General features: G+C 42.5%; 1 long non-coding RNA gene across 1 annotated transcript in view; it reads left to right on the top strand.

The window, feature by feature from the left end:
* LOC125282781 (uncharacterized) overlaps positions 1 to 25,983 on the top strand; it is a 66,863-nt gene that overhangs the window by 27,164 nt on the left and 13,716 nt on the right. The window contains exons 2-3 of the long non-coding RNA XR_007190056.2: positions 17,567 to 17,737; positions 21,044 to 21,180. This is a non-coding gene — a long non-coding RNA (uncharacterized LOC125282781). The remainder of the gene's footprint in view (positions 1 to 17,566; positions 17,738 to 21,043; positions 21,181 to 25,983) is intronic.

Raw genomic sequence — 25,983 nt, forward strand, 5'->3', positions numbered from 1 at the left:
GATAAGATTTATTGAAATACCAATCATAAAACTGCCCCGATTTCCAACAGCAATCTAAAGGAAACCCCCAATTCCTTAGACCCACCTCCAAATCAACCAGCCAAAGCCCAAAGCCTATCATAGGTTGTTTCCAACACCCTCCTGTGGACACACCCACAGCTCCCCATGGTGTGTGTTCTCCCTCACCACAGGGGGTGATGGACACAACTCGTTTAACTACAGCTGTGTTCTTGTTGGTCTCTGATGAAGGATGTTCACAAGCTTGTCATTGATAAATCACGTACCCTTAATACCACACTATGAGAATGGTGCTTTACCTACCTCTGCGGTCTTCCTCCCAAAGCCCATTACCCCAGTCCGACCGTAGGAAAAGGGTCAGACCAAAAACGAGGGACATACTACAAAATACCTGACCAGTATTCCTCAACACTACCAAGGCCAATAGAAACAAGGGGAGTCTGAGAAAGTGTCACAGCCCAGAGAGGTCTAAGGAGACCTGAAGGCTAATGTAATTTGGCATCCCAGATGGGATCCTGAAACAGAGAAGGGACAGTAGGGGCAAACTAATGAAACTGGAAAAGAGAATGAAGTCAACAACAACAATAATAAACATTTTAAAAGGTAAAGTTGGCTTCAGGCATCTCTCACACCCAACCCTAGCCCACTGAGGTGAGGGGAAGGAAGGGCAATACATGTGGCCTTGGGAAGGCCACATCAGCATCACCCCTGTCCCCATTCCCTCGTTTGTGAAATGAGAGCATATCTAACCACATGGGACCAATGGGAAGATTAAATGAGATCTCATTTGAGTGCCTAGGACACAGTAGTGCTCAGTGAATGTTAGTTTAATCTGAGCCTTTCTTATTCAAAGAATTAACATGAGTAATGCTACCTCTGTATTCTTAAAGCAATTAGCATCAGAGGCCACACTGGTGCATTTATAGAACTGCATTTCTGCCACGAGTAACAACGAAGAATCTTTTATGCTATTAACCTGTGTAAATTTTAGATTTTTTAAAAATGGGAAGTTATATAGGTCATTCTGTTGTACCTGTAGCTAATTGCAGCATTAGCTATCAATTTCTCATTGTTGGCTAATTTATCTTCAAAGACTCAAGAATGCAATTTGAGTAATTACTACCTGTATGCCGTATTTCATTTATGGCGTCTATGAGTCATGAATCTTCTTTCTCTAACTGAAAACATTGAATGCAGTTAATTCAAGAGGTCTGCCACATATGTTGTAGAACCAAACTTAATGCAAATTGCATAAATGTGTGTTGTATTTTATGACTGCGTCCTGGAGTTCTCACACGGAATATGGCGTCTCCTAGTAACCCTGGTGAGGGGGTGGGGAGGGAAGAGAGAACTGTGTTCTTCGTTCTTCACGTTAACGAAGGTTTCATTAATTATTTTTCTCTTAAACTGGAGATAGAAACCCTTGAAATATCTTTGCAATGCGTTTGTCAATGTTTTTGAACTACTGAATTATATAAACACACCTTGCTTCTATTTGATTTTGATTGCTTTCTTGGCCTAGTTTCCCTGCAAGCATTTGGTATGATTGAATAATTTTTAGTTGTGTTTTCTCGCCGTGCCTATGCTAATCTACTAACAGTTGGTTATTGAAGCACTGCTACAATCTACTGTCTTTATCTTTTCCAGATTTTTAAAGGGGTATTTTATTGCCTGTCATTACCGTTCACAGTAGCTTCTGGGCACTGTCATCCCACCAGCCTCCCGCGTATTCCAGTGCGCTACTTGCTGGGCCCTCTGTTCTTAGAGAGAGAGTCTCGGTGCCTTCCCCAAGAGCCACATCATTATTCCTCCAGCAGCTCTGCTTTTGGCACACTTTTGATTTTTCATTTTAGATGAGTTGTTAAAGTTTCAAAATGAGAGATAATGCCGTTTAAGATAAGGATAAACTCCTTGATGCCTGTGATGATTTAATTTGCGCAGTACATTCCGAAGCCTTTGCCTAGGCTGCAGCATGGCCAATAATGTCAAATCCTGCATATGGGTGGCTTTGTGGCACCTTAGACATTCTCTGGTAGTAGCATCCGGATGCTGAGGGACCAAATATACCTTCTCACCCATCAAAGAGGGTGACGGTGTCCTTTTGCGGAGCATGTATTGAAATCTTTCCACACAAGATGTCTTAATTTGGGTCTTCATGGTGGAATATGCCCTTGTGGTATACTTGGAAACAGCTGAATGGATGAGCATGACCAACAGGTTCAGGCAGCACACCTGCCTGGGCCTCGGTCAGATGGGCTTTGCTGCCCAAGAGACACAGGCAGAGACCTCCCATTCACGAGTTCCATAGACGTTTGTTGACCACCTACTGTGCGCCAGCTGCCAACCGCAGAGTTGGCTGTGGCACAGAAATAAAAGAATAAGGAACTGACAGCCTAATCCATTTGCTTGAAAGTTAGCATTTCTGTCTTCGTTTGTTTGTTTATTCATTCAACAAACATCCGTTGGGTGCCTGTAGTAGGTCAGGCATTGGGCTAGGTGTTATGGATACAGTGGTGAGCAATGCGCACACGATATTGTCTCTGCCCTCGTGGAATTAATCATCTAGCCCTGTTTCTAGATTAGGAAAAGACATAGTGAACACGAGTTTAATTTACAGCAATAACCTTGTAGCCAGTATGCAATTATAAAGAGTTATCTTGTTACAGAAGAATCAAAATGGCCTCTCCACACCTCCGAGATCCTGGTGACCATGACACCATTCCTGCTGCTTCAGTGTCTCTCCCTCATTTACAGAACAGACCTGCCTTTCTTTTTACATCTCATCAAGTAGGGAAAGTGTTGAACTACTATTTTGCTGCTAAATATTAGGAGGGTAACCATCTGTGGTTTTATTGTGACCAAGTATTGCTCACCACATGAATGGACAGGAGACTAAACACTTTTCCCAGTTGTTTGAAGGTAGAATGAGAAGTCAGCAAAGAGATTTTCCAGAACTCACGTAAATTAGTTATTTTACACTACTGTTAGGTTGCACTCCAGATTAATTTGGTGTGTGGATTTTTTTAACCAAAATTAGCATTTTATTATAAGTGAATTCTCTTTAAAGGATGAAGTGCATATGATTCGAAGCAGAAGTAATTCACTGGAGTAGTTTATATTGTTGCTTTCTCAAATGGGGGCAGATCCTCTCCCCCGCAGGGACTTTGGCAATGTCTGGGGACATTTTTGGTTGTCACAGCTGAGAGAACAGGTGCTATGGTGGGGGACTGGGGGGGTGTAGAGGTTGGGGATGCTGCTAAACATTGTATGAGGCAGACAGAGGACGACACCACAACAAAGAATGCTCTGGCCCCAAATGTCACTAGTTCCAAGGTTGAGAATCTCTCTTTTAAAATGATCCAACTGGAGAGAGAGCGCTACGTGTGATGTGCAGGTAAAGTTGCCAAAACCAGAGGAATTTCGTGAAAGCAAGTCTGGCTTTCTCCTCCAGCTCTCTGATTATCTTCTTTGTCTATTTACCCATCATTTAGTTCCCTTGTGCTGCAAAGCTTTTTGTAGGTTTTTTTTTTCCTTCTTTTTTTTTTATGGACTCAATACTTAACTATATGAGCTTTTCATTACGCATTCTAAAATAGTGACTGGTTGTAATGTAAATTGTATAACACATCTTTCTGCAGCTCCCGATTCTGCAACTTAAACCTCGTGGCTGCTTATCTGTCTTCCACCACCTACCTGCGTTTTATGCACTGCACTTGGCATTATTGATTGTTCCTTTCATATTAATTTCAATGGTGCCCGGAGGGTACCTCTCACCATATAATAGGTTGCTTTGTGAACAATTCCAGTAAGAGGACCATTCTGCCCAAACAGTGAGATACTCTGGAATGTAAAAAAGATACCCCTCAGTGTATCATTCACATTTCTAGTATACCACGGTATTCTGCAATTGTACTGAAATTAAAATGAAGATGAATTATTTGTTTCCCCTTTCACTTTAAAAGTGCCCCCACTGTTGCAGGTAATACTGTCAGCCATACAAAATGGTTAGAACTTGAAAGTTACCAGTTGGACATGGATGAATATTTATCTTGTACTTAAATTTGCAAATCATTAAGTATCCCTTGTCCTGAGATCATTATTTTCATCATAATGGACTTCTGTTACATTCATGCTGTTCCAGCTTTTGATTGACCGTTTGGAATATGACAGTTGTTTGTCGCATTTCATTTGGCTGCAGCTTACCTTAGTTCATTTGCAGTTGTCCCTCGAGCGTAGTTTTCTTTATGTGATATCTAAAGAAGCTCGCCTCTGTCTTTTCAGAAACCTTTGTCCTGATGGGAAAACTAGAAAGATTTTCTGAAAATGGTGATCTTTCTTTTTTAATGGAACACCTATAGTTGGCAGAGAAAAGACTTTCAAAGATGTCGGATTTGAACTACTCACCTGAAAATCAAGTCTGTTACAACAGGAGAGCCCATTGGCATCACTGCCCTCCTATCAGTGGATTTAAAAAAGGCACCACAAAAAACTAGTTTAAAATCAACAGTCCTATTTTTAAGTTGAGTCGTTGCGGAAAGTCTCTATTACCATCTTACTCTGTAGTCCCTAAGTTTAAGCCTTTACAATGAATTTTAACCCTGGGGCATCGTTGACCCCTAACCTTCTGGCTGCCCAACATTCCACCAAATGTCCAAGCACTGCTGATGCTTCCTCCGGCCCCACTCTAGGTCCGACACACCGTCCCTCACTGCCACTGCTAGGCAGCCTGCTGCTCTTCCATTCTTGCGACATGCTCTAATTCCTCCCATACTCATGGGGACTTGAGCGGTCATCTCAAAGCTTGGATGGCTCCACCTCTTGCACAACTCCAGCAAAGCCAACCAAAATCCCTAGCATGTCTGCTCAGGCCTTCTGCTGTTGGGTGCTAAGATTCTCTCCTACTTATTTCATTTACTCCTTGCCAAATACTTGCCTCCAGGCAAGCATCTGTATTCCCTGTCCTACCAAAATGCCTTACCCGTTCTTATCAGTGCTCTCACCACCAATGGATCATTCTTTATGAAAATCTTGTGGAAATTCAGATGTAACCTTCATGAGCCCTCACTGAGCACCCTAGTTGGAAGGAAAACCTCCTCTGAAATGTATTGGTCACTTGTTCTTACTACTTGCTTCACTGAGTTCAGGTCTCCCCTCCAATGGCCTTGATTCAGAGAGGCTTCTGCTTTTCAAATAGACCCCATCCATTCTCCATCCCTTACCCTGTTTAATCTTCCTTTGTTGCTCTTATTACTTTCTAAGATTATAGTTATTGACTTATCTGCTTATTTTGTTAGTTTGTTAGTTTGTTTCCCCCTTAGTTTGTTTCCCCACTAAAATGCAAGCTTCATGAAGGGAGGGAGAATGTCTGGTTCATCACTTCACCTCTCAGCAACTAGAATAGGCTCTAATATATGTTTGTTGAATAAATGTTTCTGGATCCTTAATCTTCTTCTTTGCAGCGTTAGTTACCTTAACTCTGGCCTATGACTGTATCTTGTTTCCCCAAACAGACTGTGAGTTCCTTGATGGGGATGATCATGTCTTGCCACTTGTGCATTCTACCTCCTTTCCCCTCCCTAATGCCACATCTCAAGAACAAACAAAACCCTAGGGAACCATGCAAATAGTAGACGTAGTGCCTTGTACATAGTAGATGTTGAATAAAAGGTTGTAATAAAAGCCCCTTCAAAAGAATATTGATTAGACTTCTGCTTTGGCCAGGATGAAGAAACAGTTTTTACAGATTTACACCAGATTTTTACAGATTGCCCCAGAAGCAACTAAAGGGCAAGACAAACTATATGAAACAATGGCTCTTAAAACATTTCACATCAAGCAACAAAAGAAAGAGATTCCTGAGAGATGGGGGACTAATGAGATGTGTCCTGTAATTGCTCCAGCTTTCTGCCTAGAAAAGTTCCCAGGCCATAGGTCAGGAAGGGGAAATGCAGACAGAGCTGAGTGGACTCCCTGAGTTGAGGAGGTAGAGCAGAGAGTCCTGGGACACCAGGGCAGCTGAGAGACAACAAGGAGGAACACTGTGGAGGAGAGAGCTCTGGAGATCTGCCGAGGGTTTCCCTTAAATATTCAATTGAGTACTGATTAGTATTCCATGTGAGGAAACTACTCAAGGCAAGGGGAAGAGTCACCCAAAAGGATTAGAGAGAATAGTGCCTAAATTGATGGAGGGCAGAGAATAGTGGTTATTTGTAGTAGCTAGACTGGAAAACCTCATAATTCATGAAGTATTAGAGTGCTATGAAGGCTCTTGCCTCTATTAACCTTAAACTAAGCACATTTCTGGTTCCACTTAACAAAGCTTAAAAGCAAGACCCAAAAAGATCAAATGGTTTCCAAATAACTGAATCCCAGAGCAAAGCTCAAGAATATTTTTAGGAATTAATAACAAATAATTACCAGCCATGCAAAGCAGCAGAAAAATACAACTTATAATGAAAAGAAAAAGCAATCAATTGAAACTGATGAAGAAATGACAGCAATAATACAATTAGTAGACAAGGACATTAAAACAATTACTGTAACTATATTCTATACTCTATATCAAGAAGCTAGGAAAAAGTTGACTATGTTAGAGAAATGGGGGGCAGGATATAAAAAAGGACATAAGTCAAACTCCTCGGATTGAAAACTACCAAGGTTTAGAAATCAAGTGGAAAGGGGGGGGGGTAATCAGAAGGGGGAATGAAGCATGAGAGACTATGAACTCTGAGAAACAAACTGAGGGCTTCAGAGGGGAGGGGGTGGGGGAATGGGATAGGCTGGTGATGGGTAGTAAGGAGGGCACGTATTGCATGGTGCACTGGGTGTTATATGCAACTAATGAATCATGGAACTTTACATCAAAAACCAGGGATGTACTGTATGGTGACTAACATAATATAATAAAAAATAAAAATAAAATTAAAAAAAAGAAAAAGTGGATGAGGTTAATGGCAGATCAGGCATTTCAAAAGAAGAGAATAGCAAACTTGAAGATATAGCAGTAGAAATTATCCAAAATGAAGAATGCAGAGGAAAAAAAAAAAAGACCAGAAAATGAATAGAGCATCAGTGAGCTGTGGGGCAGCTTCAAGTGGCCTAGTTACCCAACTGGAGTCTCTAAAGGACAAGAAAGAACAAGAAAGGAAAAATAACCAGAATCTTTCCAAATTGATGAAAACTGTAGTCCATAGATAGAAAAAGCTCAACAAATACAAGCTAAAGAAACAAAAGTACACCAATGCACATCATCATCAAATCACTTAAAAACAAGTGATAAGAGAAAATTTTAATAAGAGATAGGGAAAAAGACCTATCACATACAGAATAACAAATATACAGATGACAGCAGATTTCTTGGTGGAAATTGTGCAAGCTATGAGACAGTGAAGCATTACTTTTAAAGTACTGAAAAAAGAAAAAAGAAAAAAACGTTATCAACCTAGAATTCTTTACCCAGCAAAAACATCTTTCAGAATAAAGGCAACACATACATGTGCATACAAAAGCTAAAACAAGCCATCAGCTGTAGACCTGAACAATAGGAAATATTAAAAGAAATCTTTCAGGCAGGAGGAAAATGATACAAGATGGAAATATGGGTTTACACAAAGAAACAAAGAGCACCAGAAATATTAACTAATAGCTGAAGAGAAAGGATTTATTTTTTAATATTATTTTAATCTCTTTAAAAGGTAATCAACTATTTAAACAAAAACATAGAAAGTTTTATGGGGCTTATAATATTTGCAGAAGTGAAATGTATGAGAGCATTAGCATAAAGGCCAGGAAGAGTGAAGGGATAGTATAGTCTTGTAAGGTTCCTATGACATATGTGATGCAATATAATACCACCTGAAAGTAGACTGTGGGTTAAGTGTGTATGATATAAACCTTAAAGTAAATTGTAAAATAACAAAGTAAAGAATAATAGCTAATAAACCAACAAAGTAGATAAAATAGAATTTTAAAACACAATTCATCCAAAGAAGGCATAAAAGAGGAAAAAGAGAACCAAAAACTGATGGAACAGCAACAAGACCATCAGGATGATACTTTTTTTTTTTTTTTAAGATTTATTTATTTATTTGAGAGAGTGCCAACAGGCATGCATGGCAGGGAGGGACAGAGGGGAAAAGAGGATCTCAGACAGACTCCCTGCTGAGTGTGGAGCCCAACACAGGGCTCCATCTTATGACCCTGAGGTCATGAGCTGAAGTGAAATCAGGAGTCCGATGCTTGACCAACTGAGCCACCCAGGCGCCCCCAAGACAGTAGTTTTAAATTATGAATGGGGTCTTGGCAAATCCTCTCCCTAAAAAACAATACAAAACTAGACAAAACAGTCAAAAAGAATCATTCTGGGACTCTAGAAATTGACCAAAGGCAGACAACAGATTGAGAAATGGTCATTCAGAAAAACTACTGAACTGGGAAGGAACCATGGGAGCTTGTGGAATTTTAGCCAAGGGCTGCTGCCTTCCTTCCCTGCCCACAGCTCCATGGTGCCATGCTTCTCCCAGGCAGTGGCCAAGAGGCTGACTTCATTCGGGGTAGATTGCCAAAAAATCTATGCTTAAGAAATACTAAAGGAAGTTCTTTAGGATGAAAAGGAATGACAACTTGCTATAACTCAAATCCACATAAAAGAATAAAGCATACCAGTAAGGTTATTAGGTAGGTAATTATAAAAGTAGAAATATATGCTTTCTTCTGGTAATTGGCTTAAAATACAGTTGCATAAACAATAATTATAAAACCATATTATTGAGCTTATCACATATAAATATATGACATACATGACAATAATAGCACAACAGAGAGGGTAGGGAAGGCAGGTGTATTGGAGCAAAGAAATGACCCCAAATGGTAACTCCAACCCATATGAAGAAATGAAGAGTACAGACATGATAAATGTGTAGATTAATATAAAAGACTCTACACATACAATTTTCTTCTTTCTTCTCTTAACTTCTTTAAAAAAAATAAGATTGCAAAAAAGCAAAGCTTACAAAACTGTACTGTTGAGTCTATAACACATGTAGATATGCCAACCACAGCTCAAAGAAGGGAGGAGGGAATGGTGCCATACTGGAGAAAAATGTCTACATTTTCATGAAATTAAGTTGGTATTAATCTAAAATACATTATGATAAATTAAGATGTAGATAGTAATCCTTAGAGCAACCACCAAGAAAATAGCTCAAAACAGTTAAAAAACCAACAAAGGAATTAATATGGCATGCTAGGAAATATCTATTTACTGCAAAAGAATGCAGTAAAGAAGGATCAGAAGAACCAAAAAACTATGAGACATACAGAAAACAAAGAGCAAAACGGTAGGTGTAAATCTAACCACATCAATAATTACATGAAATGTCAAAGGAACATATGCTCCAAATTAAAAGGTGGACACTCGACTGGATTAAAACAAACAAACAAACAAAAACCAAGATCTTACCGTATGTGTTTTTCTGCTCTTCAAAAGACAAGAATAAGAGAATGGGAAGATGAACTACAGAACTGGAAACAATATTTGCAAATCACATATGGCTAAAATGAAGAAGACTGACCATCAAGGAGTGTTGGAGAGAATGAGGAGCACCTGGAACTCTCACCGCTGAAGGGACTGGGTGGGGGGGGGTGTGTGTGATGTGGTACAACCAGTTTGGAAAACATCTCAGCAGTGTCTTACAAAGGTAAACATACATCTACCATAGGACTCAGCCATTGCACCGCTATGTATTTATTCCAGAGAAGTGAAAGCTTAAAGCTACACAAAGACTTATACACAAATGTGCACAGCTTTATTTGTAATAGACCCAAGCTGAAAACAATGTTAAGTATCTATCAGCAAGTGAAGAGAAAAAGTAGGTTGTGGTATATCCTCACCATAGGTGCTACTCAGAAATAAAAGGAATAAATGACTGGTACATGTAACAAAATGTATGAATCTTAAAATAATGATACCGAGTTGAAGAACCAAACCAAAAAAAAAAAGAAAGAAAGAAAGAAAGAAAGAGAAAAAGAGAACATGCTGCCTGATTTCAATTATATGAAATTCTACAAAATGCACACTAATCTATAGTGACAGAAGCAGATCAGTGGTGGCCCGGGGCATCGGGGCGGGGGGGTGTGGAGTACGGAGAAGGGTGGGAGAAAGGGATTACAAAGAGGCCTGAGGACAGTTTTGGGGGTGATAGATATGTTCATTATCTTAATTGTGATGAAGATTTCATAGGTGTATATACATGTCAAAATGCATCAAACTGTACCCTTTGTACAGCTTACTGTATGTCAATTATATCTCAACAAAGCTCTTTTAAAAGGATACTGATCAAGGAAGTATACTCCCTCCAGCTTACCTGTACCTTATCTCCTTCCCCCAAACTATTAACCTACAGGCACCTAGCAGCTATCCCAAATTGTTCCTTGAACTTGTGCATGAGTAAAAGAATGAATAAATTAGTCCAGTTACCAACCTGTTATATGACCTAACATAAATGCCCCAATATTTTCATTTCCCTCTGAAAAATGGGAATGTATAGTTTATTCTTTCAGGACAATTTTCTTGTGTGGCTGGACATTGATCCCAATTTCAGAACACTTAAAGAATATGGAACACTAAGTAGCTTTAAAATTTATGGCTCTACAATTTGTAGCAAACACAAAGTGGGTGTCACACTCAGTAATTAGAGCTATTCATTTTGCTCTATGAAGGTATCCAAGAATTGCTTCTGTCTTCAACCCTATTTCTTAAATCAATAAATTGATATCTTTTAGACTACAGTTCACATAAAATTAATCCAGATGATTTGTGCTTTTATAATATTGCTGTAGTTACCTATCAGAATTTAAGGTTCCCTTCCAGATATTCTCTTGAAAATAACTAATTATGATGGTTATGAAAACTAAAACTATAGGACAAATAACTAGTGAGCCTATGAAATATTTATAAACCTTTATTGTGGGTCTTTCCAACTAGATTCTACTCTGCATTGTGCTACATTTGTCCAGCTTTTTCCAGATATTGGGTTCCTGCCCTTTAGAGAGTAATAGACGATTTGTGTCCAAGGTGATTTATGCAGTAACTATTAAGTAATCAATAGCATTTCACTTTCTCAAACCATTCCTAAGCTTAGTTAGTTTCATAAAGCATCACTTTCGTATTACAAAAGCAGCATCCTCCTTGATCAGAATTAAATTGCATTGAAAGGTTTATTTGTCAATGCCCTGATGATGGTTAAGTTGAAACCAAGGGGTCCGATGAGGGGCAGTGTACATTTGGAAAAGAGCATGAGCCTTGGACCCATGACCTGGGTTCAAATTCTGACTCCTCTACTTGTGACCTTGGCAGATTTCTCTCTGATTTCCTCATTGGTATAGATAATGGATGTAGATTATAAATACCTGACAAAGTCCTTGTGAGGACAGAATAAGGTAATAATTTTTTAAAGCACCAGCACCATGCTTAGCACAAAGTAGGGACTCCATAAATCAATAAATATTAGCTTGTTTACTTATTTTCATGGGCTCTTCAATTTTCATTCAGACTGAGTCCAAATCTTAGCTCTGCCACTTGCCAGCCATGACCTTGGGTAAGCTGGGCTTCAGTTTCAGCATCTGAAAAATGGGAATAGTAATCTTGTTTTAGGATCAAAACTAGATAATTTACACACAAGAGTTTGGTCAGTTGCAAAATGTATATAAATATAAGGTGGTCTTTTTACCCCAGGGCTTGGCTGGGCATGGTATTTGCTGGAGATACGGGGGAGGGTTATAACTAAATGTCCCCTCTGGGTGGGATTATGTGCTGCGCGGACAGACTTCAGTAAAATTTTTCACAAAAGCTATATGAATCACTTGGGTCTTGGGTCTGGGTCTTTGGTTGGCCCTGGGATCCAGTGCAGAACAAGTCAGACAAGGTCTTGCTCAGGCTGAGCAAGGCTGGAGCCCAGGCAGTGAGGGACCGGGGTTGGATGAGGGCAGTCAAATCCATTCCTGAAGTCTGTTGGTTGTGTTTCTAGATCACTCTCAACCCACCATCATCTCCATCCACACCACACCCCTGGGAAAACTGCCCTCACTGCGTCTTTGCTATTACTTACATACATGGCACTTGTGATCCATTTGGAAATAATATTTATAAATAATATGGAGCAAATTAAAAAGTTTTTTTACCCTCATATCCAAAGGTATAGATTTTATTTTATTTTTTTCTTTTCTATCCTCAAGTACTAGTTTCAGATTTAATGCAGTACGGGTAGCAAAGTTGACTTCTAAGATTCCTGCTTTGGGGACAGTTGAGATTTAATTTCAGCAGAATTCATATTTAGTTTTTGTGACTGCTTTATGGATGCTTGAAGAAAATATTTATTCTCTATTTTTGTTTAAAAAATTCTATATAGTAGGGGCGCCTGGGTGGCTCAGTCGTTAACTGTCTGCCTTCGGCTCAGGGCATGATCCCAGGGTCCTGGGATCAAGCCCCACATCAGGCTCCATGCTCCGCTGGGAGCCTACTTCTTCCTCTCCCACTCACCCTGCTTGTGTTCCCTCTCTTGCTGGCTGTCTCTCTCTCTCTGTCAAATAAATAAATAAAATCTTTAAAAAAAATTCTATATAGTTAGATCAAGTTTGTAAATTGTGCTATTCCACTATTCCATGGCCTCACTTCTGTTTTTGTCTATTTGATCTGTAGGTTCTGAGAGGGGTCTTCCTGTGCCGTGATCTCCTGCACTCTCATTTCTCTATGAATCCTATCCCCTGTCCTTCCTTTTACCCGGAAACCACTAACATTTCTTTTTCTCCCCATGTGATGATGTCAAAATTAAATTTGTTTTTCCTGCTGCCTAGGGCTTGGATGCAGCAGTAAGAGTAGATACCTACACCCAGTCACCCTGCCTTTGTATGATTATTCGATGTGTGCCAAATTCCATATTCTAGCAAGTGCTTGTGTTGGAGGGGCAAGGAGGTCTACAAGTATTCCAGGGGTGCTACCTGCTCTGAAGGTCTGCGGTGCACATGTGGGCTGTGGAGAAGGCAGACTGGGGATTAGAGTGGACTTCTCCTAAGTCTGCACTCACCTGCTATGTTACCTAGTAAAGTACTTAATCTCTTCTGCTCAGTCTATATCAGTTATATATCAGTTATATATCAGATATATCAGTTATATATCAGCTCTCCTGATCTATAAAATGGGGATAATAATAGGAATGGCCTTAGAGGGTTGTTGAAGGATTAAAAGAAATAATAAAGCACTCAGAAGAGATCTGACATGGTATAACCCCTCAGCAAATTTTCCATAGAGGTCATCACGGCTCTAGAGACCATTTCTGTGAGTGTGAGCCACCTCTGAAACCATGAGAATAAGAGGCAAGGCTGAGCTCTGAAATCTCTTTGTATTTGCCTAGCTCAGCATTGGATACAATTAGGCACTTAATAGATATGTCTGATTATTAGGCTCAGTAGAAATATGGTTTTTACACTGGAGGAATTTTCATTCTAACAAAGAAAAGAGAACCCAAATTCCCAAGAACACAAATTAGATTTACATAAATAGGTGCAAATACATTTCACCAATTGCAGGCTGAGGAGTTGTGGAATAATTAGAATCATCCAAACCAAAGGAGACTGGTTCCATAAATATAGGCTCCTTTAAAATAAACAGATGAAAGAAGGTCTGCATATACAATGTAATTATATGCACACACATATGCACACACACACACATACATATATATCTAAACCTTTCTTTTATGAGTGTGAGAGATGGCAGTGATTTGATAAAGATACCAAAAAGGTACAAATAAATACATTAAAACTAATTCATCATGAGCCTCATCTGAAGGATGTTTTGTTTAGCCAATATTCCTTAAAGTTTTTCCTATTGTCTTACACCTGGTTATGTCTCATTTTCATGCCACCTGCCTGGAGACATTTGAATCTGTGGCCCTTTCAGAAGATTCTATTAATGCCTCTAGAACTTGTAGAATTATTCTGTTGGATATATTCAACTTACCTAACTCAGGGGATATATTTCGGTCTTTTGTTTTTTTTCTTTTTTAAAGCAGAGATCTTTCAAATCAATTGTGATGAATAACAAGGGTCATCAAGATTGGTAACTCATCCCAATTTGGGGTCAAAATGAAATGTGAATATATTGTAGTAATAAGAGCTACTGCTTATATCGTGCTTACCATATGCCAAGCACATATATTAATCAAAACATCATCAACTATCTGTCTATCTATGTACCGATTTAATTAATCTTACCAAAGAGCTGTCTAAGTAGTAGAAGTGGGATTGGCACAGAAGCAACATGACACAGACTGCATGCTCTTACCCACTGTACCATGTGGCCATTTGTAGGTAAATGGCCTGGTTTTCTTGTGTGACTCCCAAACTGGTTGGAACTTGTGGCTACATGGGGATTCTCAACAGCGGATGCCACAATACAGATACACCAAGTGACTGCCTCAGATCACTGGAAATTTGAGATGGAGATTCATATTGACATGTTAAGTGCATCACAACTGGGTTTCAAGATTATTGGGTTTCATTTCTAATTTCTGTTGGGCTTCCTTTGGGAAAATTGTTTGGTTTTTCTCTTGTTTCCTTATTTATAAGAAATAACCAGCGTCTGCCCACTCCCTATTTTATGATGATGTGAGGAATAATTACACATTGTGTGCTTAGTTTTGCAGAACACTATGTTAGAGACATGATATTCATTAATTATGTATTGGCCTTTATTGCATACTTTATGCTCCTTCTGAGACTATATTCGTGACTTCTTTCACTGATGTTGTTGTAACAAACACAGTGGAATTAGTTTTCTTTGATCATTGCCTGTAGTGATCAGATAAAATTATTTCCTGAAATATTTCTCAAGGGACACTTGTCAGAGATGGAGCAGCATACAGGATTGGCTGGAGACCTGCTTACTTCCCAGAGGGAGACAGAACCCAGGTCAAAGGGGCCCAAAGTTCATAGCAGCTTTGTCCACAATAGCTAAATCGTGGAAGGAGCTGAGATGCCCTTCAACAGATGACTGGATTAAGAAGTTTTGGTCCATATATACAATGGAATATTACTCAGCTATCAAAAAGAACGATTTCTCAACATTTGCTGCAACATGGACGGCACTGGAGGAGATAATGCTAAGTGAAATAAGTCAAGCAGAGAAAGACAATTATCATATGAATTCTTTCATCTATGAAACATAAGTAGGAAGATCGGTAGGAGAAGAAAGGGATAAAGAAAGGGGGGGTAGTCAGAAGGGGGAATGAAGCATGAGAGACTATGGACTCTGAGAAACAAACTGAGGGCTTCAGAGGGGAGGGGGGTGGGGGAATGGGATAGGCTGGTGATGGGTGGTGGGGAGGGCACGTATTGCTTGGTGCACTGGGTGTTATACGCAACTAATGAATCATCAAACTTTATATAAAAACCAGGGATGTACTGTATGGTGACTAACATAATATAATAAAAAAACATTAAAAAAAAAAAGGAGCCCAATCACCACTGGGGGGAAGGAGCTTGGGGGGACACATAAAGAGAATAGCCAGGCAACCCCAAAGAGTGTGTCTGAGAGGGCAACCATTCCTGCTTATCCCGGATTTTGGAATCTTTGGGTATCTCGCCAGGATGATGGGATCCAGAGATAAACCAGAAGTCCAGCAAGCAGAGTAGTCATTGTTCAGAAGATCTGACAATGAGCTCCAGGGTAGGATTAGGGTAGGATTCAGCCCCCATGGAAAGAGTTTAGCAAGAGCTAGATGAGACAGTGGGCTGGGGTTCCACCCTAGAATGAGGGACTGGGCTGTGGAGGAGGATAGCCCACTATCACTAAGTAGGGAAACTGAGTCAGAAGACTCGTCAGAGATCCCTGAGCCAACCAAAGCAGTGGAGGTAAGAGCACCTTGGCTCAGGAGTTGCAGAAACAGAGTTCAACCAGGGTGCGAAGAGCTCGAGTGCTGGGTGCTATAAAGGACCCCTAGTACATTTGGGGTCATTGGAGAGAAGGAGCCACAAGGCCAGGTCCCAGAGGCCAGCCAGAAGGGTTGGATAAAGCCCTGCCTCTGAGGGGTTGGTTCGGGGGATAGGATGTACCACCACAACAGACAACCCCAAAGGCTCTGATCTTACTGCTGTCCATGTGAGTTTTGTCCACCTCACCTCCACCCACCGGCCACCATTGTGCTGCGCACAACCCTCAAGACTTTAGGCAATGTTCCTGGGCCACAGTTCTTGCTGGGAGAAGCCAACTGCAGACTTATCTTCTGGGAACTGGGGGAGCAAGCCAGGAGCCAGCCACATCCATCCATCCACAGGTGCCACGCAGTGCCAAGTTGCCAGATGCCATGCTCACTCACCTTTCACTTTGTCTTACCTCACCAGAGAAGGAGGAAGAAGGAACTACGTAGCAAGGAGGAAGAGCAGATATTTGGAGCATGGAGAAAGAGGGATAAAAAAACACCATGCCTTGCTGATCTGGTTTTCTGACAGACTGCTCCCTGCTGCACATTTTTTGCCATACCGATTTCTGATACACAAATATAACATTTATCTGTTTACCACTGTAACAGAGGTATAAAGAACACTTGTTATCATGGTTCTTTTTATTCTGTACTTAGGCTTTCATTTTATTTTTAAAATAAGTCCTTGAACATGAATGGTCATGGAAAATTTACTGTTGTATAATTGCACATAATCCCCAAACTTCATCCAAAAACAATTCCTGGGTAGCAGAGAACTGTCATATTCAATTGTGTTTCTTCATAGCAACAACCTTTGTGGGGGAAAAAGCAATTTCGTTTGCTTCATTTTCATACAGAGTAGAAGTCCAATTGTGCTTTTGTAATTAAGTTCCCTCACATCAAGAGAAAAGAATATGTCTATGAAATGTGCATTGAACCCAAATGGGAAAGTTAATTCAAAATAAAAAGCAGTGATTATCTCGTGTTTATTAATGAGATAAATATTTAATAAAATATCTCTGTTTTCATCTTTCTATTAAAAACATGGCAATTTAAAAGCATTTTTGGACATAATAGCACATTAAGGGCTTGAGTTACTATTTGGATTAAGTACTCCAAACTTCTCAACAAAGTGCCTCTGGGCCATATCTTCACAGACACCATGTGGGAATCCGAGTGACAACAACCTCTTCAAAGCCCCTTGTTGCCTGACTCAGGATCAGGTTTTATCTGAATGTTAGTGTCCTCAGATGGAGACTTCACAGGTTGTGCTGGGAAATCACAGGACATTAGGATGTCAGATGTCATCAACTCGTAATTCAGTTTTAAAACATTCAGGTTTTAGCAAGATTTTTTTACCCACTTGCAACCCTGCCAGAAATCAACACCATCAGCTCTCAGTGGGCCCAGAAAGTCTCATGAGGAACTTGACCAGCATATTGGGCCCACAGAAGGATGGAGCCTGGTGCCCGATCACTTCCACCACTGCAGGACAGATTCATCTTTGTTTGAACCTCTACACTTGTCTATATCTCTCTTGCTCATGTGCCCTTTTCTTCCTTTTTGTCTAGGAAGCGCTGTGGCCCAGTGGAAAGAATGCAGGCTTTGAAGTCCTAGAAACCAGTAGTTCGAATCCTATTTCCATTCAGATGGGGTAGGCCAGCAAGCTGGAGACTCGGGGAGGACTTACAGATCGAGTCCAAAGGCAGTCTACTGGGAGAATCCCTTCTTGGTCAGGGCAGGTCAGTCTTTGTTCTATTAAGGCCTTTAGCTGATGGAATGAGGCCCACTACATGATGGAGAACAATCTGCTTTATTCAAAGTCTTCTGATTTACATACCAATCTCATCTGAAAAACACATTCACCAAAACACCCAGAATAATGTTTGACCAAATATCTGGGCACTGTGGCCCAGCCAACTTGTCCAATAAAATTAATTATCATGAGGCGATAGACACCTAATAGTTGTGAGGTCACAGGCATCCCAGGTCAGAACTGGACATGGGCCACAGCCCAGCAGTATTGCCCAGGCCAGTGCTGCCCCTCCTATTCCCTGGATGGCCCTGAGCAAGTCACTCAAGCTCTGTGAGCCTCAGTTTCCTCATCTGTAATATAGGGATAACAAACTCTACTTCCCAGACTCACTGAGAGCCTTGTATAAGACAACTGGCTCAGAGCTGAAAGATATCTGAGTTCCTGTCCAGGACACAGAGCATGGATTTTACCTTCCACGTGCTCTAGTTATTTCAGTTATGGTTACTGTTACTTACATTGCTGCTGAATTCCTGTGTTATTGAACACATAGTTTTGAGCACATACTATCTGCCATGCTCTGTTCTGGGTGGGAAACCTAGTTGTGAATAAACAAAACAGATTTCCACTCTCTGAAGCATATGGTTTTGTGGGGCAGGAGAGGGCAGGTGAGGCAACAAACAAATTAATGAAGTCAGGTCAGATGATAAGTGCCATACAGAAAATGCACCAGGAGGAAGAACAGAGGCAGGAGCAGGTGAGTTGGTCAGGGAGGACCTCGGGGAACAGGTGACCTCTGATCTGTCACCTGAAAAGCAGGAAGGAGCCAGCCCTGAGATGCTCTGGGGGCTGCACATTCCCAGCAGAGGGATATACAGGTGCAGGCACCCTGAGACAGCAAGAAGCTTAATGCTTGAGGAAGAGAAGAAAGACGGGTATGGTGCTAGAAGATGGGCAGCAAGGGGGAGATTGTGGGTAGCGGGGGCAGTTGTTGGCAGCACAGTTCGGGTCTTGCAGACCAGACTACAGGTATGAATTTTATTCCCAGTGCACAGGGACTTAGTTTGGTGTAGAGTTTAACACATGGCAATGACACAGGAAGGTTTTTCAAAGATGCCCTGAGCCTCGGTCATAGTGGATATATGTTGGGGTGGGGGACTGGCTAGGAGGCTAATTGTCTCAATGTAAGTGGGAAATAAAGATATCTCGGGTGAGGTGAGAGCAGGGAGATGGAGCGATGTGCATGGATTGAGGAAGTAGTTTGGAGGCGGAGCTGTCTGTGTGGTAGCGGTAGACAAAAGAGGAATCAAGAATGAGTGAAGGGGCTTCAATCTGAGCCAGTGGTGGATGGTGGAGCAATTCTCTGCAGTGAGAAAGGCTGGAGAAGAGCTCACATGTCTCCTCACCAGCACGTGATTGGTTGGGTTGAGGAAGGGCAGGTGCAAAATCAAGTTTTGTTTGGCAGCCTGAAGTTTAAGGTGCCTGGAGATGCTGGGTAAGCAGCTTGATGCATGAGCCAAGGGAAAGGCGGAAACTGGACCCAGAAACCCGGTGTCTAATCAGCCCCCCAGTAGCATTGAAAGCCATGGGACTGGACGAAACTAGTAAAAGGGGGACACAGATAAAGGTAAAGTCGCAGCTTGCTGAGATCGGCCTCCACACTCATTTAGACTCCAGTGGAGGAGGAGGGACCAGCGGCAGAAACTGGGAAGAAAGCTATCAGTGAGTGAGGCAAACTGGAAGCCAAGAGCAGAAGAAAGACACTTTCAAGGAGGGAGTGGTTAACTCGGACACTGCTAACAGGTTAAAGGAAGTCAGGACAGAGGAAGACCATAGTGTGGGGCAGCTTGGAGGGTTGTTGATGACTCTAAGGAGAGCAGTTTAGGGGGATGCTGGGGCAAGAGCCCAGGTGGGGAGATGGCTGGGAAGAGGATGGGATGGGAGGAAGTGAAGACACACACTGATACGTCCAAGGAGCTTGAATGTGATGGGAGCAGAGCAGGGGCTCTGCAGAGCCAGGGGTTGGGGTTCGGGTGGCGGTGTTTACCATGGCAGGTGTTCGAGCCACTTCCATGCTCACGGAGATGAGCCTGTGCAGAGAGAGACTGGTGCTGCAGAAGTCAGGGGATTGTGTGACCAGGCACCAGGGGCTGGAAGGCAGGACACAAGGTGGGGCATTGCTTTGCACAGAAGCAAGGACGCTGCTTTCATAGTGTAAGAGGGGAGGCTCAGAGTGTGGCGACCAGGGCAAGGAGGTGGGAGCTTGGGCTGATGGATGCAGGAGGGCGTCTCTCTTCTCAGGGCAGGAGCCAGTCAAGAGCTTCGTACATTTAGGGAACAGAGGGAACATTGGTGGAGCCAGCATATGGTCAACACGAGGGAGAGTGTTGGTGGCTGAAGCCAGAGACACACAGTAGGCAGATAGTGACCAGCGAATGCTGATGGTGAATGGGGAGGGGTGCTGAGGGGCTTGCGGGAAGAGGAAAGGTACGGAATGGTTATTTTGAGATGAGGAAAGGAGCCGTGCTGAGGACGTTGAGAAGGATCATCATGCAGTGTTAATGTGCTGATACTGAGGGTAGAACTCACTCCATTTCAGCAGCTTGGCTGCTGGCCTGGGGTGAGCAGAGAGCTTGGTGTCACTGGGATCTGTGACTGGCCGGGCAGGTGGGTATTGGAATGTCCCATGACTCTGAGTGGGTGAGGAGGTGTATCCACCCCAAGGAAACAGAAGAAAAAGTCAGAGGATTCACCTGGAGGAGAGCTTCGCGAAGGTCCTCTTTGCAGAGACGGTTCGTGGTGAAGCACCCATGGACTAGCTGCTGCAGAAAACCATTCCCACCCCTGGAGCTGGCGGGGTGAAGGTGGGGGGAAGGCTGCTTTCTGGGCCAGCAAGAGCTTGGAAGCGGGACCTCCAATAGCAGTGGCAAGGACAGAAGCCACCAGAACTGTGAAGGGGCTGAGGGGGGCAGGTGTGACCTTTCCTCCCTCTGCTACTCTCTAATCTGTCCATGCTGTCCATGGACCCAACCCCAAATCAGAGGGCAGGGACCCCAGGCAGCGCAGTTCCCAGAGGTCAGACCCTTGGGCCACAGAGCAGTCAAAGAAGGACAGAGAACGGATCAGGAAGTGGTGGGGCTGGGCAGGCAGCAGCATGAGAGAACCAGCCCCAGAGGAAAGAATGGGCGGGCGGGAAGGCAGATGAGGCACAAAGTCTCCACCGGCGACCCCCCGCTGGTAGATGACGTGCTGCCGGAGGTCAGGAAGTGTGCCATCAATTCTCTTCCTCCCACAGCGTTGAGCACAGGGCTCTCTGTGGAGGGACCCAGCAAACGGTGGACCCCATCAGGTGGTCGATATGACAAAGTGCTTCTGGCTGCCTCGACTACCTATGGTTCGGGATTCATGAGCTACACCTCCTGCGAATGCACCGTAAGTCTCAAGAGCCCTGAAATCTCACCCCCTTTTATTTATTTATTTTTAAAGATTTTATTTATTTATTCGACAGAGATAGAGACAGCCAGCGAGAGAGGGAACACAAGCAGGGGGAGTGGGAGAGGAAGAAGCAGGCTCATAGCGGAAGAGCTTGATGTGGGGCTCGATCCCAGATCGCTGGGATCACGCCCTGAGCCGAAGGCAGACGCTTAACCGCTCTGCCACCCAGGCGCCCCCCACCCCCTTTTAAACCCAGTAACCCTATACCTCATACTTGAATCGCGCAAATAACTTAAAATATATGTATAAAACTCCTCGATGCACAAGCAAGTTGCTGTGTAAGTTTAATGGGAAAAAAAAGGTCAACAACCTAAGCCTAAAGCAATAGGGGAATGGTCATATAAACTATGGAGCAACCACTTAAAGGTGTGTTTGGAAATGTAAAAAAAAAAAATGATATTTATGAAAAATACAGAGTAATGAGAATAAAATCATATCCTGTGATGTTAATTGAAAATGCAAACCTGCACACACAATAAAATATAAATTGTGGAGGAAAAACGAGAAAAGGAAGTGGGGGAAACCCTCAAAACTGTAATTATGTGACTGTTTTCCCTTTGTTTTCTATTTTACTGTATATTTCAAATTTTAATAATGAGTGACTTATTTCATGATAAAAGCAATCATAAATTTCATTCCAAAAATATATCCTGAAGGAATAAATGGGAATCTGGAAGCAATAGCACCTTTTGCAAAACAGTCTCCATGGAATTTAGCCAACAGGAATCTTCCAGCATTTTCTCTCTCTGCCTCCATCGCTGATGTTTATACCTTGTCTTTTTGAGCCCAGGACTTCACTTCAGAAAAGCTGTGTCATATGCATTAGAGCTCGGTTGAAATGGTATTTGATAGTTGGGACTCCAATATTTAGTAGCTCAAACACGTCCTCCCCATCATGGTAATGTGCAGCAAAAAGTCTGGAAGAGGTTGGTTGCTATTGAAGGAGGCGATACCCTTGTGGATGAGTTTCAGTGGATAATGTCACTGGGCATTTTAATTATGACTTAATACGGGATAAAACAGGGATGGGATGCCAGCTTGTTTTTAAAACAACCTCGGGGGGCACCTGGGTGGCTCAGCCAGTTGAGCGTCTGACTCTTGGTTTTGGCTCAGGTTTTGATCTTGGGGTTGTGGGATTGAGCCCCACATTGGGCTCCACACTCAGCAGGGAGTCTGCTTAAGATTCTCTCTCCCTCTGCCCCTCCTCCCACTCACGCTGGCTCTCTCTCTCCGGAATAAATAAATCTTTAAAAAAATAAAAATAAATAAATAAAAACAAATAAAACCACCTCTGTTGGCTCTCGATTTTGGAAGAGACTGTGCTGTAACACAGTACCACAGACTGGGGGGCTTATAAACAATGGGCATTTATTTTTCACAGTTGTTGAGACTGGAAAGTCCAAGCAAGATCAAGGCACCCACAGATTCACTAGTGAGAATTTATTCCCAGGATCATCAATGACATTTTGCTGTGTCCTCCTGTGGCAGAAGGGGCAAGGGGGCTCTCAGGAGTCCCTCTTATGAGGGGGCACTATTCCCATTAGTGAGACAGGCTCCTTCTGAACATACCAGCTTTTTATGGGCTGAGAAACATGCCAAATCCAGGGAGCCCAATGCAGTTCATTCTGTAGAACCCAACGATCTTGAGTCTCCCAAGTGGCACAGACTTCTGGGTTGGGTGTGGGGGAGCAGGGGGTGGAGAATTTGAGCCTGTGTCAGCTCCAGCTGAGCTCTCATAAATTGTTCCATGCCACATGCATTAAAGTGGATGTAACTTTTTATTAGTACAGCCACTTACTTGAAGGCACATAGTACCATCTGGAAGGGTTTTTCTAGGCAGTAGTAATTGATCACTCAGGAATTCAACCATTAAAAAAAAAAAAGACATGGCTTTAAGGTTTAGCTGTTTGTGTCCCATGCTTGACAAGAACACCCCTCATTCTGTCTGTTATGCACCTTTCTTTTTTGTATCAGTCTTAAAGGGTAAGTCTTTTGGGGTGAAGGCTGCCTAGACTCCCAGAAAATTCCATTCATACAGTCTCTAAATTAACCCTTGGAAAAATCCCCAATTTTGTTTGTTGTGTACAGCCTTATTTCAGAGCCACAATAGGTATGAAGGAGCTTCCAGCATGATGTCCCACTTCTCAAGCATAGCATCCTTGCTGCGAACCTTGTGCAGAACTCTGTAAACGTGTTATAGCATTTTTTCCTCATTAACAACCCCAGGTGGAAGGTACTATTATCCCCATTTTATGGATGAGGAGGCTGAAATTTAAAGAGATCAAATAACTCTCCAAAAGCTCTCCAGCTGGTAAATAATAGAATGGGACCAAGACTGGCTACCCCCCAAGCCCCGCACGCTGTCCTGCTCCTCAGCATTCATCTACCCAGTGTGTGGGAACCAGCAGCCCTAGATCACCAAGGATACATCTGTAGTCAGCAACATTAGGTCTCGGTGTACTTAGCTTGATGCAGCAAGGGAGGATGTATCCCCAAGGAACTTTGGGATGATCTCAACAGGAGGAGGTGAGTTCACGCTGGATGGTCAAAGGAGGGGTTGGGGAAAAGGGAGCCAACTCCAGTTGGATACGGTCAAGATGGGGGGCAGTTCAGCAACTGGTATCTTATTAATCCTTGTTTAGAGGTGGGAAGACTAAAGTGGGGTGGCCTGTCATTAGCAAGAGAGCAGCACCCCCTTAGAATCATCACACAGAAGTCTTTTCTGGACTCAAATATGGCCATGGATAGAAAAATCATTAATGCAGTATTGTCACAATGTTAGAAACATGGCTTGTATTTCACTGGGAACATCTTAGTCTGCCCATCCGCAGGGCCGAGCTTCACATTCTTTTTTTTTTTTTTTTTTTTAAGATTTTATTTATTTATGTGAGCTAGAGAAGGAGAGCGAGTGAATGAGACAGAGAGGGCACGTGCGCACACAAGTAGGGGGAGGGGCAGAGGGAAAGGGAGAATCTCCTTCCCTCTCCCTACCTCAAGTAAATAAATAAAATCTTTAAAAAAAGAAGAAAAGATGGACCATGTATTTTCATCTTTACATCTAGAAATTAGCACGGGACTTGTCACACAGTAGGTACTCAGTAACTATTTGCTACAAAATGAATGGATGAACATTTTCCCCTTTGGTCACATGGGAAATCATCTTAGAACCATGAAAAGGGAGTAATCCTGTGTTTTTTTAGTTGACTTGAATAGAATTTTTAATCTCTCCAGAATGTAATCATTCTCAAGTCTCAGTAGGCATATGACATTTTTGGAAGCTCCGCACTTTGACTTTTCTTCACGGTTCAAATCACCATGCTCCATGGAAAATGGAATTTGTATGTTTTGGTCCGAATGGAGCCTTAGGCTCTCAAAAGAAAAACACAGGATTTTTCACCGAAGACACTTTAACTCTACATCTGAGCAGAACCACTTCTCTCCTCTCTGAAAGAAGTCTGAAAAGAAGTCATTGAAATGATTGACCTAGCACATAAACGGAGCCACCCGCGACTTAACCTTCATCACGGGGCACGGGGAGGCTGCGCACCGTATTGTCTGGGGAGCCTCGCGGGATGTAGATGCCCTTCCAGCCGCTCCCCTCCTGCTTACTGTCTCCAGCATCCACATGCAGCCTCCAGGACATCCTGAACAGGCCAGTTATTGGGGAACTAAGCATGTTCTTTAACAACTGCTTGCTTGAGAGAGGCTGGCACAGAAACCAGTGCTCTTCCAAGTGACCTCGTCAGATGTTTCAACATGACATCGGGTGAAGATGTAAGCAGTCCCGAGTCCGAGGAGCCTGCGGAGTTAGCATGAGGAGGACCTGAGCAGTCAGGCAGGTGACACGTGGGTGACACACACCTGAAGGGAGCCCTCCAGGCATGAAAAATTACTCTTTTGAAGATTTTTCTTTTAGGTCTTCCTGCGATTTTCTAGGACCCTGGCTTTCCCTTATCTGAGAAGTTACCTTGCTCGTGGTCAGACATTATAATAAAGTGATAAAGTAAGCTTTTTTAAAAAATGATTTTTCGGTTCCATGGCTGATTTTCTCTGCTTTCCTTGTGCTGTTTGAACAACATGGGGGCTCTCGTTAAAAGATCACACCAGGGAGAGCAGAAGCAACAAAGGAATTGGAGGGCATTTTCCTGCCATTCTTGGGAAAATGCAAACCCTGTTGCTAGTTTTCAAAAAGAAAAAGGCTCAAAGTCATTGTCTGTCTCAGTGAGGTGGAGAAGCCTGAAACTTCTCATACTGGCTTAACGACCAAAACACCGTGGCTTATTCTCCTTCAGATTTGGCTGCTTTCTCAACCAAAAGAAACGAACCAGATTTAAAGCAAGGAGAGGTGGATTAGTCGCTAGCTGAGCCTTTCTTCTCTTTCCCTTGGGGTATGAAGTTAAGCTGCAAGTCCGCTGGGCTGCTCACTAACTCCGCTGGTGGTCGTTAGGGCGTCTGTAACTGAGATCCAGTGATCGGAGAGACAGTAGCACATCCCCACATCCGAGAGAGGAAGCCAAGGAACCACATACGCATGGCCGTGTGTCTCCAAGGCTGCAACTATTGGTCCAGGCCATCTATGGGCTGTCTGGACGGTTCTCAGTTGGGTGACACTTTTTATTTTGCTGTGTCGGTTCCTCCTGCCATTTCAGTGCTGAGCTGGGGGGACACAGGAGCAGTTCTGTATTGTTGCTTTCAAGTCACTCAAAATATTTATGGATTTCCAGTTACAGCTTTTTGAAA

Source organism: Ursus arctos, unplaced genomic scaffold (genome assembly GCF_023065955.2).
Source record: "Ursus arctos isolate Adak ecotype North America unplaced genomic scaffold, UrsArc2.0 scaffold_7, whole genome shotgun sequence".
Lineage (NCBI taxonomy): Eukaryota > Metazoa > Chordata > Mammalia > Carnivora > Ursidae > Ursus > Ursus arctos.